This window comes from Hibiscus syriacus, unplaced genomic scaffold (genome assembly GCF_006381635.1).
Source record: "Hibiscus syriacus cultivar Baekdansim isolate YM2019G1 unplaced genomic scaffold, ASM638163v2 tig00111273_pilon, whole genome shotgun sequence".
Taxonomy (NCBI): domain Eukaryota; kingdom Viridiplantae; phylum Streptophyta; class Magnoliopsida; order Malvales; family Malvaceae; genus Hibiscus; species Hibiscus syriacus.
The window spans coordinates 2,263,364-2,278,530 of NW_024063040.1; the positions used below are offsets into that span (position 1 = coordinate 2,263,364).

Below are 15,167 nucleotides of genomic sequence, written 5' to 3' on the forward strand. Positions count from 1 at the left end.
CGATATATGGAACATCACTTGTTACTGACGCAATGATTTCTTCTTCAGCTCCTACGCATATTAGTTGTCCATCAACAACAAATTTCAATTTCTGATGTAATGAAGAAGGAACGGCTCCTGCTGAATGAATCCATGGCCTCCCTAATAGACAATTATATGTAGGGTGGATGTCCATCACCACAAAGTCAATACTGTACACGACTGGTCCAATTAACAACGGTATTTCCATTTTCCCGAGCACTTCTTTTGAGTACCATCAAATGCTCGCACTACATTCTGATAACTCTTCATGTGTGATTGATCCACAGGCATTCTTTGAAGTGTGACTAGAGGCATCAAGTTGAGAGCGGACCCATTGTCAATCAATACTCCTGGCAACACATGACCATGACAATGTGTCGTGATGTTCAAAGCTTTTACTGACCCCATTCCGCCTTCTGGTATTTCATCATCTGTGAACGTTATGTAATTGTCAGCGGCTATATGTCCCACAATTCTGTCAAGTTTATTGAGGGATATATCTTCAGGGATAAATGTTTGATTGAGAATTTTCATCAAAGCATTTCTATGTGCTTCTGAATTCATCAATAGATCAAGAATAGAAATTCTCGCTTATTGTTTGTGTAGTTGTTCAACCACACTATACTCACTATGTTTCAAGAATTTCAAAAATTCTTGAGCTTGTTTTTCTGTCACAGGCTCATTGAATGCTGGAGGGGATTCATCATCAAATACCTTCTGAGGTATTGCCATGGCTTTTCCTTTTGCTTTTACTTGTTCTGAAGCATTGGATGTTTCGGGAGAGTAACATCTCCCACTTCTAGTAAAGAACCCGACTTCGCTCACTGCTTCAGACTTCGATGTTGTACCCAAACTCTGTATTTTCTCTTCTGTTTTTTCTAGAGAAACAGATCCTCCTACCATTGAAACATTGGTAGTATAATTCCAAGGTACCCTACGGGTATCTTTGTATGGAAATGGTAGAGGAGTGGTGATAACTACTTTCGGCTTTATTGGTGCAGGAATCGCCGTAGATGATTTCACATTAATGATCACAGGATCATTTATTCTTTGACTAGGTTTAGAATCCTCTGATGAGCAAACATCATCTTCTTTTTTCCCTGGTTCTTCTTCAAAGAATTCTATTTCTCTGTTGTTCATCAATTTTTGCACCAAATCCCTAAACTCAGGACATAGTTGAATTTTATGCCCTTTCTCCTGATGATATTCACAATAATTCTTGCCTTCATTCTGCTTTGGCCTGAATTGTTGTGGAATTATACCGGCTAAAGAGAGTTGTTGGAATATCCAAACAAATGGAGATTTAATTTCAGAAATGTCAGTTTTTGCTTTCTTTCTGTTCTCTTCCTGAATTGCATTCACGTTTTTATCTCCATGATTTGGCAATGGATGATTTGATGCAGATGGTGTATTGAATTCCAACTTCCCATTGTTGATCAAATTTTAAACCACCCTTTTGAATGCCAAACAGTTTTCAATAGAATGACCCGTAATTCCTTCATGGTAAACACAGTGTGCCTTTGTATCATACCAAGGAGGGAATGGTGGTTGCATGGGAACTAAAGGATAGGGCCGTATGACATCTGCTTTTAACAGCGAATCATAGATCTCCGCATATGGTACTGGTAAAGGTGTAAAAGACAACCTTTCATTTTCTTTTCGAGACCCTCTGGACTCTGCTCGATTAGTGTTTGTTTCCTCTTTCTTAACCCTTGGCTGGGTTATTGTAACACATTTCGATGAATCCTTGTTGTAAGAATTTGCATTGTTGACTTCATTCTCTTTTTTCCGGTACATAGGTCTTTTAGAACTAGACCCCTCATTTGATTCAATTTTACCACTTTTCAAAACATTTTCAATGAGTTCTCCAGAAATGACCAAATCTGCAAAATTTCTGGTTGCATTCCCTATTAGATGATTTAAATAAGGAGCTTTCAATGTATGGACAAATATTACTGTGGCCTCTTTTATTGACAAAGGTGGTTGAACTTGGGCTGCTGTGTCACGCCATCTCTGAGCATACTGTCTGAACGTTTCGTTATTCTTTTTCTCCAAATTTTGGAGAGTCCATCTATCAGGAACCATGTCTGTTACGTGGCGGTACTGCTCTAAAAATGCTTTAGCCAAATCTTTCCAGGATCTAATGTTGGCTTTGGTCAATTGAGTATACCATTTTAAAGCCGGTCCTGTCAAACTATCCTGAAAGCAGTGAATTAACAATTTCTCGTCTTTCACATATCCTGTCATTCTGCGAAAAAACATAGTAATGTGGGATGAAGGGCATGTAGTACCATCATATTTATCAAATTCGGGAGCCTTGAACTTGATGGGGAGGATTAGGTCTGGAACCAAACTCAATTCACTAGCGTCAAACACATAGAATGATTCAGTTATTTCCACGGATTTCATTCGTTCTTCTAAGCTCTTGATCTGTCTGGTCAATTCTTCATTTACTTTTTGTTTCTCATTCAGCTCATTCAAATCTGGGATTAAATGCTCAGTATTAAGATCCCCTATTTTCACATCTGATATAAGCGGATTTTTCCTTGAAGATACAGGATCCACTTGTTGATTTTCATGTGGTTTGGCTTCTTGAAATGCAGATGTACGAGCATTGATTTGTATAGGTGTAGTACCAGAGTGATAAATTGGTTCTGGTGGAAAACCTAGAGGATATATGGGTTCTTGGTCGAAAGATACAGGATTTTCATGCATTTTTCCATTGATAGCCTGCCTTTTAAACATATCCTCTATTTTCTGCATTATATTGTCTTGTGAATTTGCAATATTGGCTTCAATTTTCTCCAGCTTCATTCTCATTTATGCTTGTTCTTTATTATGATGTGCCTCAATACGTTGTATTTTATCCTCCATAATTCTCTTAGTAGCTTGTCTAGTACCGTAGTGATGTTGTATTTCTCTTTTGGCCAGAATAACTGCGATTGAAAAATCTTTTAATATTATTTTTTCCAAATTTTAATTAATGAATTTTATCTTAATAAAAAAAATATTCATAAAGAAATCATGAAATGAATGATGAATGTATGCAAAATGTATGTATGCAAAAAAGGTATTGATCCCAAAAAGTTAACTGTCATAGAACAACTTTCATCGGTATACAAAAGTTTCTTTATACTAATTCATAACTACAGATAAGGCATAGCTTTCCTATTAAGCTCTATAATTTCTTTCATTAACCATGACACCTTCTTTCCGTACTTAGAAACTGGATCAACATGATGCTCAATTATTTTGGCTTCAACAGCTAGTTCCCCAACATATCTAGCAACTTCACTCATTTGTACCATGGCCTCGAACACCATATGACTTCTTTCTTCACTTCTTTCAACATAGAACTCAGTTGACTTTTTCCATTGTTCATTCGTTCCTTCAAGAGTTTGCTCTAACTCAGTGGTTCTGACTTGACAATTGTGCAGAAGTTTTTCAAGATCTCTAATGCGTCTTCGCAGTGAAGCACTTTCCTCATTACTTTCTTTGAGATCATTAGGTCCTAGACGAACCTTTTCTTGAAACAACGATTCTTCAAGTTGCAAAATGTAAGCATTAAACTCTGTATTTTTGTTTCTAGATTGATCCAGATCTTCTTCAAGTTTTGTTCGTGTTTCTTGTGTTCTTTGATTAAGCTTCTGGATTTGAACATCCTTGTTTCTGCATCTTTGCATCCAATTGCTAGCCACCTCCTGCTCTACCTCAAGTCTGGTGTTGAAATTTTTTCTTTCTAACTCCCATTTTTCTTTTTCGATATTGGATTCTTCCATCTTTTAGCCTCTGACTTCTAGTTCAGCAATCAGCTGGTTCATTTCAGATTCAAATCCCTTGAACATGATATTTTTCTCACCTTCAAATTTATCAAAGATGTCATTCTTCATTTCTTCTAAATCTTTGGCTCGATCCCTTTCTCTTTGCATTTCATTCATGATCTCGCGGTGTTCAGCCTTGCTTTTTATAATTCGCTCTCTTTTGTCAACCTCAAAATCTTCCATTTTTTGCTTTCCTTTCTCAAGGCTTTTGAGTAGACGGCTATTCTTTCCTTTCAGATCTTCAACTCGTCTTTTCTCGATGTTCAATTCTCTGGTCATCTGTATTGTTGCTTGGCTTGATCCTGATGCTTTCCGGGATTTATATAACTCCTGGTAATTTTTCTGTAATGCTCTGAATTCATCATCAAATTTTTCTTTATCTTTTCTCAACATTGCACATTGTGATGAATGAAAGTCAATGTCAACCCCAACATAGCTTTATCTTGTCTCATTTGCTCTAATTCTTTCGACCAGCCTTCTCTTTCTGCTTCAAACTCAGCTCTCAGGATTTCAATCTCTGATGGAACCACCTTAATGCGATCTTCCATAGAGATATCCTCTTTTGATCTGGTAGAGGAATATTTTCATTTTTCCTGACAGATCTCCATTCTTCATAATCAGGAGTTAGCATTTCTTTTGCTGCTTTAGCTCGGATACAAAAAGTTGTTTTCCAAGCTGTAACGGCTTCCATGATACTTCTTTTATAATTTTTGCTATGGAATGCGAACTCAGATGACTGTAATCCAGCAGTGACAGGTACAAATTGACGACCTTCATACTGTCTTATGACCAGAAGTGGTGCATATCCAATTTCTCCCCATAATCCGAGCAGCATTATCCAGTTGTAATCTCCACATTTGTAAAAGAATTCCCTTTGTATTTGCCACGGGGCTCGCCAAACAACGTCATTGCTTTGCAGATTTCGAAAGGCATTAATCCACATATCTTTCTTAATTTCTTTCGGCCATTCCTGCTCCAGAAATTCTTTTAATGGTGAGTAATCCGTATTAAAACGTCGGTATGAAACCTTTTCTGTCCTCCAGAAATGACTACGGATCCAAACATATAACAACTGGGTACACCCTGAGAATCGTCCACCTCCTAGCCTTTACAAGCATTTAACGATCTGAAGGTCTCTGCTAGGATTGCAGAAACAGGATTAATCTTTTTCGGTAGCTGTTCAAACAAATCTACCACTGCAGCTTCAACATATCCCAACACTTTTGGGAAGATGACCATACCATACATACCCAGAGCAAATAAATCGAATCGTACTTTAATATCTGGATTACTCTGAATAAGTTCTTTAATGTTGGTCCAAGCAATGCCTTCGCTTTCGCCTTTTTGTTTTGTACGGGATGCCACCCATTCTTCTCGTACCCCGGCAATCTTTGCTAATTTAACTCGAAAGGGTTGAGTTTTAATTGACTTTGAATAGATTCGATTTTCCAAAGCCCCTTCGATATGTAGCAAAGTTGTGTACTCTTCAATAGTAGGGACCAAGTCTTCTTTATTGAGAGTGAAGCAATTGTACCCTGGATTCCAGAATTGAATTAGGGCTCTGAGTAATTCATCATCAACTTCAACATATAGCAAATATGGGATGTCTCCGTAAGTCTGATAAAACTGCAATTTTTTGTTTGAATCCCAACTTTCCCAAATACTTCGCAAATCTTGCATATCATTTCTTTTTAGCGAAACTGGAGCATAACTGGCTAAGTCAGATACATAATCATCCTGCAGACTGTCTCCTTCTTGTCTTTGTAAATCCTCAGCCCACTGTCTTACTTCTGAGTTTAGAATTACTTGATTTGAACACTTTTTATCCATAGATGAAGGCTTTCCAATGAGACAATTAACACTAGGATCAATTTCTTTTATCATGTATGATGCTATGCAAACAGGAAAAAATAAAAAACACACAAAAAGAAATGAATTAGTTTACATAAAAAAATTAATAATAACATTTACCTAAATATTTTATTTAAACATGCTTTTTCTAAATTTAAATAATTTAAATATACATGTAATTTAATCAGTAAAGAAAATAAATAAATAAGAAAGTTAGAATTCATTTCTCCTGTGTGTACACCTATTTTGGACAAAATTTTGGCATGACTTCGGATCGGAAGAGTTTCTAGGGTTTTCTATATGCAAGGTTTCAGATCTAAGAATAAAGGTACCCAAATTGTCCTTGTTAGTGCCCCCTTGGGTTGCTAACCCTCAACCCTAGTCCATCACAGACTAAAGTGGATCGAGTTCAATTTGAGGGGATACATTTCTCTATGCCTGACACGGAGAATAAATTCTCACGAAGACATAGAGCATATGAACCCCGAAAGTTACTTGCTAGGTCTGACACGGAGAATAAATTCTCACGAAGACGTCGCTTTCACTCCCACTTAAAAGGGACAACTCAATTATAGAGCTTTATGTGATGCAATGCAAGTGTTGTGTGTGAGGAGAAATGTTCATACATCTGACAGAAAAATAAATAATGAAATAAATACTTACAAATAAAATGAAATATTAATAATATATATAAATACTATAAAAATAATATGTATATATATAAAAAAAATTATAAATTAAATATATGAAATTTTAATTTATAATTAATAGAGACAATTTATAATTGATTTTTAAAAGTTTGACCAGTCCCCAGCGGAGTCGCCAAGCTGTCGTAACCGGTTTTCGTCCGGGCACGAAATATTTTCTTGACGGGAAAATTGATGTAAATAAATGGTTTTGAAAATAATTTGGGAGTCGCCATCGGCCTTTTGGGTTAGGTAGGTCGAATACCTAAAATTATTTTTTAAAAGAGTTTTAAGAAAACATCAATTAAAAAATGAACTGATCTGCGTTTATAACCAAAATTCGTTCTTTTTAAAAATAAAAAGGGATTCGTGGTCGGTTACGTTTAGGGAAGGATTAGCACCCCTACAACGCCCAAAATTGGTACTTTTTAATTATAAATTGTCTCTATTATTAAAAATAAAAAAATTCAAAATATATTTAATTTATAATCCTATTATTTCAAAATTATAAAAAAATATTTATAAATATCGGAAAAGGACTTCTAGGTGCCTTAAGACAGCTCTTTTCTTTGATATTGATAAATATTAATTTAAATTAAATTAAATATTTTTTATTAATTTTTAATTTTAAAATACCAGAATAGGACATCCAGTTGTATTAAGACTATCCTTTTCTTCGATATTAAAATAATTTATTTTTAAAATAAATATTTATTTATTATATATATATTTATGACTACATAATAAAAATATTTAAATATATAAACAAGTAAAATAAAATAAAATACAATTAGAGCTATATATTTAAAATCAATAAAAAATATTTAATAAATGACTAAATTATAGTAAAATTAAAATTAAAAACCTAATTCATAATTAATCAAAATTTCAGGGATTAAACATGCTATTTTCTTATTTAATAATTTAGTGACTAAAATAAATTTATCTAAAATTCGAATATAAGATTAAAATAAATTAAAAATGTAAACTAGGGATTAAAATATTATTTATTAAAATTAAGGGATTAAATCTGTTATTTATCCTAAATATATTATTTTAATATAAAGGACTAAAATAAATGAAATTAAAATTAAAGATCTGAATTAAAATATTATAAACTTGATTTAGTGACTAGAATGTAAAAATTACGAGTTGGGATGGCTTCGGACGGGATTTACCCTTTGTGAAATTACAGAAATACCCTCCCCAAAACGACGTCGTTTGGGAGAGGGTATTAATACCCTAATCGGCTGGCCCTACGGGCCAGCTTCTCATTATTTCATTTCTGTTCTCTCTAACAGAGAGAGAACAAAATTTCTCTCTGCCTTCTCTCTAGCTTCCCTCACCGGAGGGAAGCCGGTCACCGGACGGTAACCGTCTGCCGCCGTGACCGTCACCGCCGGCCACCGCATCTGGTGGCCGGAAAATTTTATTTTTCCACCATTAAATAGATCGGACCGTCCTAAGGGCGGTTCCGGTGTTCTTTTCTTCTAAATGGCTCCTAATCGAAGCGAATCTAAAGAATTACCTTCGGTTTCCGAAGGTTTTGGTGACGTCCGGTGGTCAGGGCTTCCTCGGTAAGTTTCTCTTCTTTCTTTTTTTTTCTTTCTTTTCTGCTGCGTTGTTGTTGAGATCTTGGTAGCTTTTTTTTTTTTTTTGTATTTTGTTTCTCTGTATTTCTCTTCTCTCTGTGTATTTTCTGTCTCTGTCTCTTCTCTTGCTTGCAGATGGGGTGATGGCTTTATAGCCATCACCGGAGTGGTCATCGGACCGGGTAATAGACTACCCTTCGGTGAGTCACCGGACTACCAGTGGTGACTCACCCCTTAGCCATGGCGTGGACGGCTGGCGTTGGAGCTTCTGGAGCCTTCGGTTGGGACGTGGCAGCGGTGGAGACGGCGAGAGCAGCAGCGGCGGCCGCGTGGCCCTAGGGTATCATACCCTAGGGTTTGCATCTGGAGGTTCTTGGACCGTTGGATCATGCCAGATCCAACGGTGGATGGATGATGGCGGCTAGGGTTTAGGGTTACATATTTAGGTTAAATGGTTGGGCCATTGTAATTGGGCCGGTCGATTGGGCTTGTATATATTTTAATATTTATTTATGTATGTATTTAATATATTTAATAATAATAATAATAATGATGATAATAATAATAATAATAATAATAATAATAATAATAATAATAATAAAAATAATAATAATAAATCAATATGGGTAAAAAATTAGTATCTTCAATTGAAGTGAAAGAATAGTTCACTCAATGCTCACCAAAAGACTCCATGATTTTGAATGCCAAATTACCTCTATTATTTATAGAAGTTAGTTGTGATGCGCTTCTATGTTTCTTAGCAATGTGAGATTGTTTTGTTCTCATATTTTTACTCTTTACACTTTTGGGATGCTCTTCTATGTTTTTTAGCCATGTGAGATTGTTTTTTTTAAATTAAACCAAACAATATCATTTTGTTATAATTTTTTAACCCTAAATTTATTTTTTAATTATAGTTATATAATTATATTTATTATTTAATATGTTTTACCTTAAATATTATGTTGTAGTTAATTTGAATCATTTTGTTTCACTTGATTTTATGGGTTTTAACTTATATATGTTATGACTTGCTTTGAATATGACTTGTGATATAAAAAATTATTTTTTATTAAATATTTTTTGGTATTTTTGTTTAATTTTTTAAATAATTATGACATCGTCCGGTTCTTCCGACCGGTCGGACCGGTTGAACCAGTGAACCGGTAGCATGACCGATTCGCTAATCGGTCCGGTTCTGATAACCATGTTTCACACATAGTTGGGAATTATCCTAACCAAAAGAACATTGAGGAAACCTATCATTTGATTAAAATCACCTGCCCATGTTTAATTGCTTGCGGTTTGCTCTCTTCTCCTTTCACCAAAATCTATCAATTATTAATTTATATTTAATTATTTTAATATTTAAATTTAAAATTTATTTAATTTTAAATTATATAAATTAATTTTATTATTAATTTAAAATCTTTATATAATTTCAAATTATTATAAAAATAATTTTTACATTTAATAAAATTTATTATTTAAATATTATTTAATTTAATATTTTATTATTTTAAATTAATTATAAATATTATTAAATAAATAAATTAAATAATATAACATTGGAGGGAAGTTGTAATGGGTTTATTATAAATAAATAAATGTTAGAGATGGGTTATAGATTTGGGCTGATTAATGGATAATTTTATGTGTGTTAGAATATTAGGGTTAAGGGATAAGAAACAATGCGACTTTACTGCCGTGCTCTCCGGTCACCCCATGCGGCTCGTCTTCTACATTCTTCTGCAACACTTTCCAACATCATCATCATCTTCTTCTTCTTATTTTTCTGTTTTCTTTCTATTCTTTTCCCGAAGGCGGCAGAAGCACGCGCCAGACGGCGCTTCCCGTTATGCGCTGTGCCTGCACCTCGCGCCTTTTAAAACCAAGGTCCAGTTTAGGCAATATCACAGAAACAGAACTTAATTAAAAAGGATGGATTAATCTACCATTTACAGAGAAAATACCTAGAATGTTGAAAATGTCAAAAGATATTCCTAGTTTAACAATTAATCAAGAAAGGTTAGCATGAAGATACTAAGAAAATAATAGCAATGATAATAAGAATCCTTTTGATATGCTAAAACCCAATTAATAGCAAAACAAGCACCTGAGAGTCTGCGATCATGAGAACATCGGCAAAATAGTTGGCTGCATAACCAAATTCCTCAGTTCCGCACAAAGAGGCGGAAGTATCTGCATTTAGAAAATTTTATGAATTGACCTGATTCTGTCAGCGAAATGCAATGGATAATGAAACCGGAACACTACTATCAACTCCTCTAGCTCTCTGAACCACGAATACCAACAAAATAAAAGGGGCAATGGATGATACTTGAAAATCTTGAAAAATATCAAATGCAGAACTGACAGAGAGAAAGAGACTGGGAGAGAGGAAGGTGAATTCACATGTGAAGATCACCTTATAAAATAAAAGAACAAGTCTATTTTCCACTATTTTCTTATTTAGTTTCCCAATGTAGTAAAAGGGCCATTTTTAACATCTAAGATTTGCTTAAAACTTAAACTTGTAGTACACATAGGAAAGCAACAGTAGTAGAAGGAAAAAAAATCTCAACCTTGTATTGCAACACGCGTGAGTCAAAATCTTTCCACATAACAGATAAAGCCTTTAAAACTCTGCCTTTTGCCTGTTATCTCTTTCCTGCCCAAAAAAGAGTCACCCAAGAATTAAGCATTTTATAGCATTTATTTCGAGCAAATTACTTCTAAATGATTCATTTTAATGAGCATATGTTAGACGAGAGAAAATTAAAATTCATACAAGCATGTGATCGAGGAAACGAAGAGCACGCAACCTAGTATCATCCCCGAAAAATGGAGAACCTGCAAATACATTAAATCAAATTAAAAACCATTAAACTAATCCAAAGAGGAGAGTTTCAATGCAGTTCAATAATAACTATGTGGAACTGGCAGGATACTCCAAGCTATTTGCTTTAATTTAACAACATATCATCCAAGTTAACCATTTTTGCTAAATAGCTAGATGGCTACAGAGACAGCACAAGACCATCTAAGATTTGAAAATTTTCTATATCCTGCAGCAATATAAATATTTTGATAATAAGGGCCCAAGCCTTTCATGAACAGCAGAAACTTTAACCGTTGAACTCAAAACAGAGCCACTGTCTTCTGATGAGAAGTTTTATTATTCAATAAATAATGATTTGAATACAAGCTTAATTGCTTGTTACAGTGACTTCATGATCACAGAACATTGATTACAACTCATGGCATAGGATGATTGCTACAAAGACACTTACAATGTTTAACTCTAAATGAACTTGCATGAAGTGTACAAGTTATTCCATTTGAAAATACTTTCCCCCTTTTTTTATTTTTTTACATATAAAAATGACAAGGTCTAAAGTCTGAAATATTCCAAGTATTACCAATAAAATCAAGTGCTGATGGCCTGATAGACTCATTTGCAGAGAGCATCCTCTGTAAATCTTGAATTAGTTCAGGTGGAATAGAGGAGAAGTCTTCAGTGGATAAATATGTCAATTTATTCATATACTGCAGGAAAGAAACACAACAGTCAACCACTAATACTATAAAATCAAGTTAGAAAGAGTATAAAACAGTGAAGCTGAAATATGTTAATATGCTAACTATATTATTACTATACATAAAAATTGGAAAAGACAAATAAAACTAGGAAATGAATGACATAAGGTTAGCTGCAAAGTGCAAAGGGATATACTTGCAACATGTTTATATTTTGTTGAATTACAATGTCTTTAGAACAGTCTTTGATGCACATACATCTCTAATTTGCATAAGGGAACAAATGGACAGCATGTTGAAACACTGCCAACATCTGAATATATATCCTATGCGAGTGACTACAGATAAAGATTGCAGTTATATTTGATTTATTTTATATTTTTTTTCATTAACTGTGCCTTTACTAGTAATGAAGTGGATAATATCAAACTCTATATTCTTAATGTAAGATTGCTGATGCTTTGATTTCTCAGTTTTCCTTTTTTTGTTTCTAATACTTCTAGCAATGTTGTAGAAAAGATTTCTGAACAGCGGAGTGCCCATCAATGAAAGGCATACCCAAATGAATTTATTTTCTGATCGTAAACTAAATTGATCTTAATGAATTTCTTTACTCAAAAACGGAAGGTCCCAGGCAGCCAAATTTGAGAGAAAACTTTATTGAATGTAAACATGACAAGAAGGCATTAATTCTAGTTTACGAAAAAAACAAATATTGGATCAAATCAAAAGGATGAAATTTAAAATTAGTAAGTACTATCTTGACATTGTTGTGACAGTTAAACAAAGGCTTTCGAGAATTTAAATGGTAGGCAAGGCATCCAAAGCTGAAAATGTCAGAAGAACATCCAACTGAAGATGCTTTACTACGAACCAATTCAGGTGCAGTGTAATTCAGTGATGGCTGAAGAGAAATGACAGAATCTTCAGTATCACAGTCCTGCACAGACATATCAGGATATAATAGCTAAATACATATCATTACTGCAAAATGATAACTCCATCCATCAAGATCAATGACTTGATAAATTAACATAAGGAGCGTACTCATATTTATGAAGAGAAAGCACCATGTAATCAACAAGAAAAAATAAAACACACATGAAAGCAGAGCCTAACTGGAAAGAGAAGCCAAAAAGGTTGCTAAAGAAAAGAGTCAAAATGGCATTCCTAAATTCAAAAAATGATAAATATATATGACCATATGCAACATTTATGACATCATATTAAGACAAAACAGAGGATATTTGTATTCCCAGTGCCTAAGGCTAACCTAACGAAAGAAGTCACATAAGCAAATTATCAATAGTGTAGTAGACTATGTTCATGAGATGAGCATTAGAGGTTCAGTTGTGTTAGACTTATAAATTCAAGGTTTTCCTTTTATATGAACAGTCAAACCTCCATACCCACAACTACCAGAATAGCTAAAGAAAATGAGTTTTCATACTTTTCCCGTGTCATAGTTTGATTTCTGTAGGGTCAAGTACAATGATTTCAATTTATATGAAAAATGTTCTTGTTTTTCGTTTGAATACAAGAAAGAGTAGCATTTCTTCTTAAACACCATCTCCACCCTTACGACTTGAGCTAAACCATAAAATATCAGAAGTTAGAGCAAAATGGAAGGTTGGCACATTAGCCAAATCACTCAAGACCTGATCTTTTGAAACAGCAAAACCAAACCCACCAAGCTTCCAATCTCCATGTGACGTAATCAAGACATTCTGCAAAGAGCAAAGTCAGTATTTACTATTTAGACTAACCTATACAGCAGTTATGTATCCTACCCACCGCAATCTATCCTGCAGCCGAAAAGGGCACACTTAATAAATTCTTGTCTACAATCAAAATTTTATTAAAAAAAGTAATAAAAGATGAAACGAGTGATACGCCTAAACATACTAAAAATAAAAAAAAAGATGAAATTTTTGAAAGAACAAAAGGAACAAGAGGATAAACCAGTGACAGCCCATAAACCACCAGTAGTTCTTTACAACATCACATCATAATTAATTTGCGGAAAAGGGAAACAAAGATTCTGAAGCATTAAAAAGGTAGAAATCAGGGGGAAAATACAAATAAAACATTAAAAAAGGTAAAGAAGTAACCTCAGGCGATATATCGCAATGAATAAGGTGTGCATTGTTATGAAGAAAATCCAAGGTTTCTGCAACCTGAAGCGAACCATGCTTCACCTCCAACAAACCCATTTCCTGTGAAGCAAATATTCTTTAAGTTTGCCATAATCATACAGTAATATTTCCATTTCCAAACTTTCCAACATATTGCTGGATGCAACCAAGTGTGAGTCACATATTTGGGCATATTGAATACATTATACGTGCTAAACTTCAACTAAGCATGGTGAAAATCCAAGCTATAATACTTCAAAGTCATAATAAAATAATATCAATAACTTGCTTAAACAAAAGATTACACCGTTTCGAAGCCACGGGAGGTAATTAGTTTTTACTTAAAATGCCCAACAACAAGGGGCACGCACATCAATTCATGGGCTTAGAATAACAAAGAACTTATGGTCCAAGGAGAATATCATGTCGGTAGTTCTAAGATCATTGATTCAATACTTCATTGTTGGTTTAAGTGGCCACAAGTATTGGAAATTTTGGTGTAAACAGAACTTGATTATAGAACCTTAATAATGTGATTAACTATTTTCTTAAAAGTTGGTTATGATTTCTAAAACTTAAAGATTTCCCTAATTCAGTCTATATTAGTAAGTCTTTCCCTAACTCTTTCATTAATTTCCAGACTTAGTCGACCTCTATGAATTATGATAACACAGAGTACTGACAAGTAGTTAAACTTTAATATATGCTTTTTGAAATTTCCTCAGTAAGGTCAACAAACGTGTCGCTCAGCATAATTTTCCTTTTCATAACCGATCCCTCACTGTATTTTGTTAAACCTCACTATTTTTTACAAGACACAAAATTTTCAGTAACCTGTTTCTTTGCTGTCTGACACCTTTTATCTGTAAATACTAAATATACACAAAGCCAACAATGTTAAATTACCAAGTAACCACACTTTCAGCACTTCCATGGTTGCAGTTAACCATACTTGTCAATCCTATTCCACAATGCTCAATCATCAATTTTAGCAACCGTTATTCTTAATTCTTAAAAGGCCATAAAGCACATTGCTAAGCTTATCTATATTGAAATTACGTAGAAAATCATTCACCATTAATATTGAATCTACTAAATTGGATCAAGCACAAAATTGATTCTAGAAAACTGCGACCCAAATAACAAGTCTTAGTCCTAAAGAACACCGCATGTGCTTGCACTGCCAATCCCAAGCCCAGATAAAAGAGGGTTGCAATAGACCTGCAACAGCCAGCGCTAAACCTCATCAAATAAGGACCAACATCCTTAGAGAACTACGTTACTGAAAATAAACATTTACAGAATTTCCTAGGACTACAAAATGGGTTGCTGAGATTGATTAGTACATTTGGATAAACCAAGTTTGACAGAAAGAAATTAAGAATAATGGCGAAGTCAATGGGGAAGATGTTTCTGTCACCATCTTATGCAACAACTACCATAAGGATGTGCTTGTATAAGCCGTACAGAAAAGTTTCATCCACTTAAACCATCTGTTTGCAGTAACAAAAGCCTTTAATT

The 15,167-nt window shown here is 34.1% G+C and overlaps 1 pseudogene; it reads right to left on the minus strand.

Moving 5' to 3' along the window:
• Positions 1–15,167, minus strand: part of LOC120157641 — a 35,893-nt pseudogene that overhangs the window by 16,487 nt on the left and 4,239 nt on the right.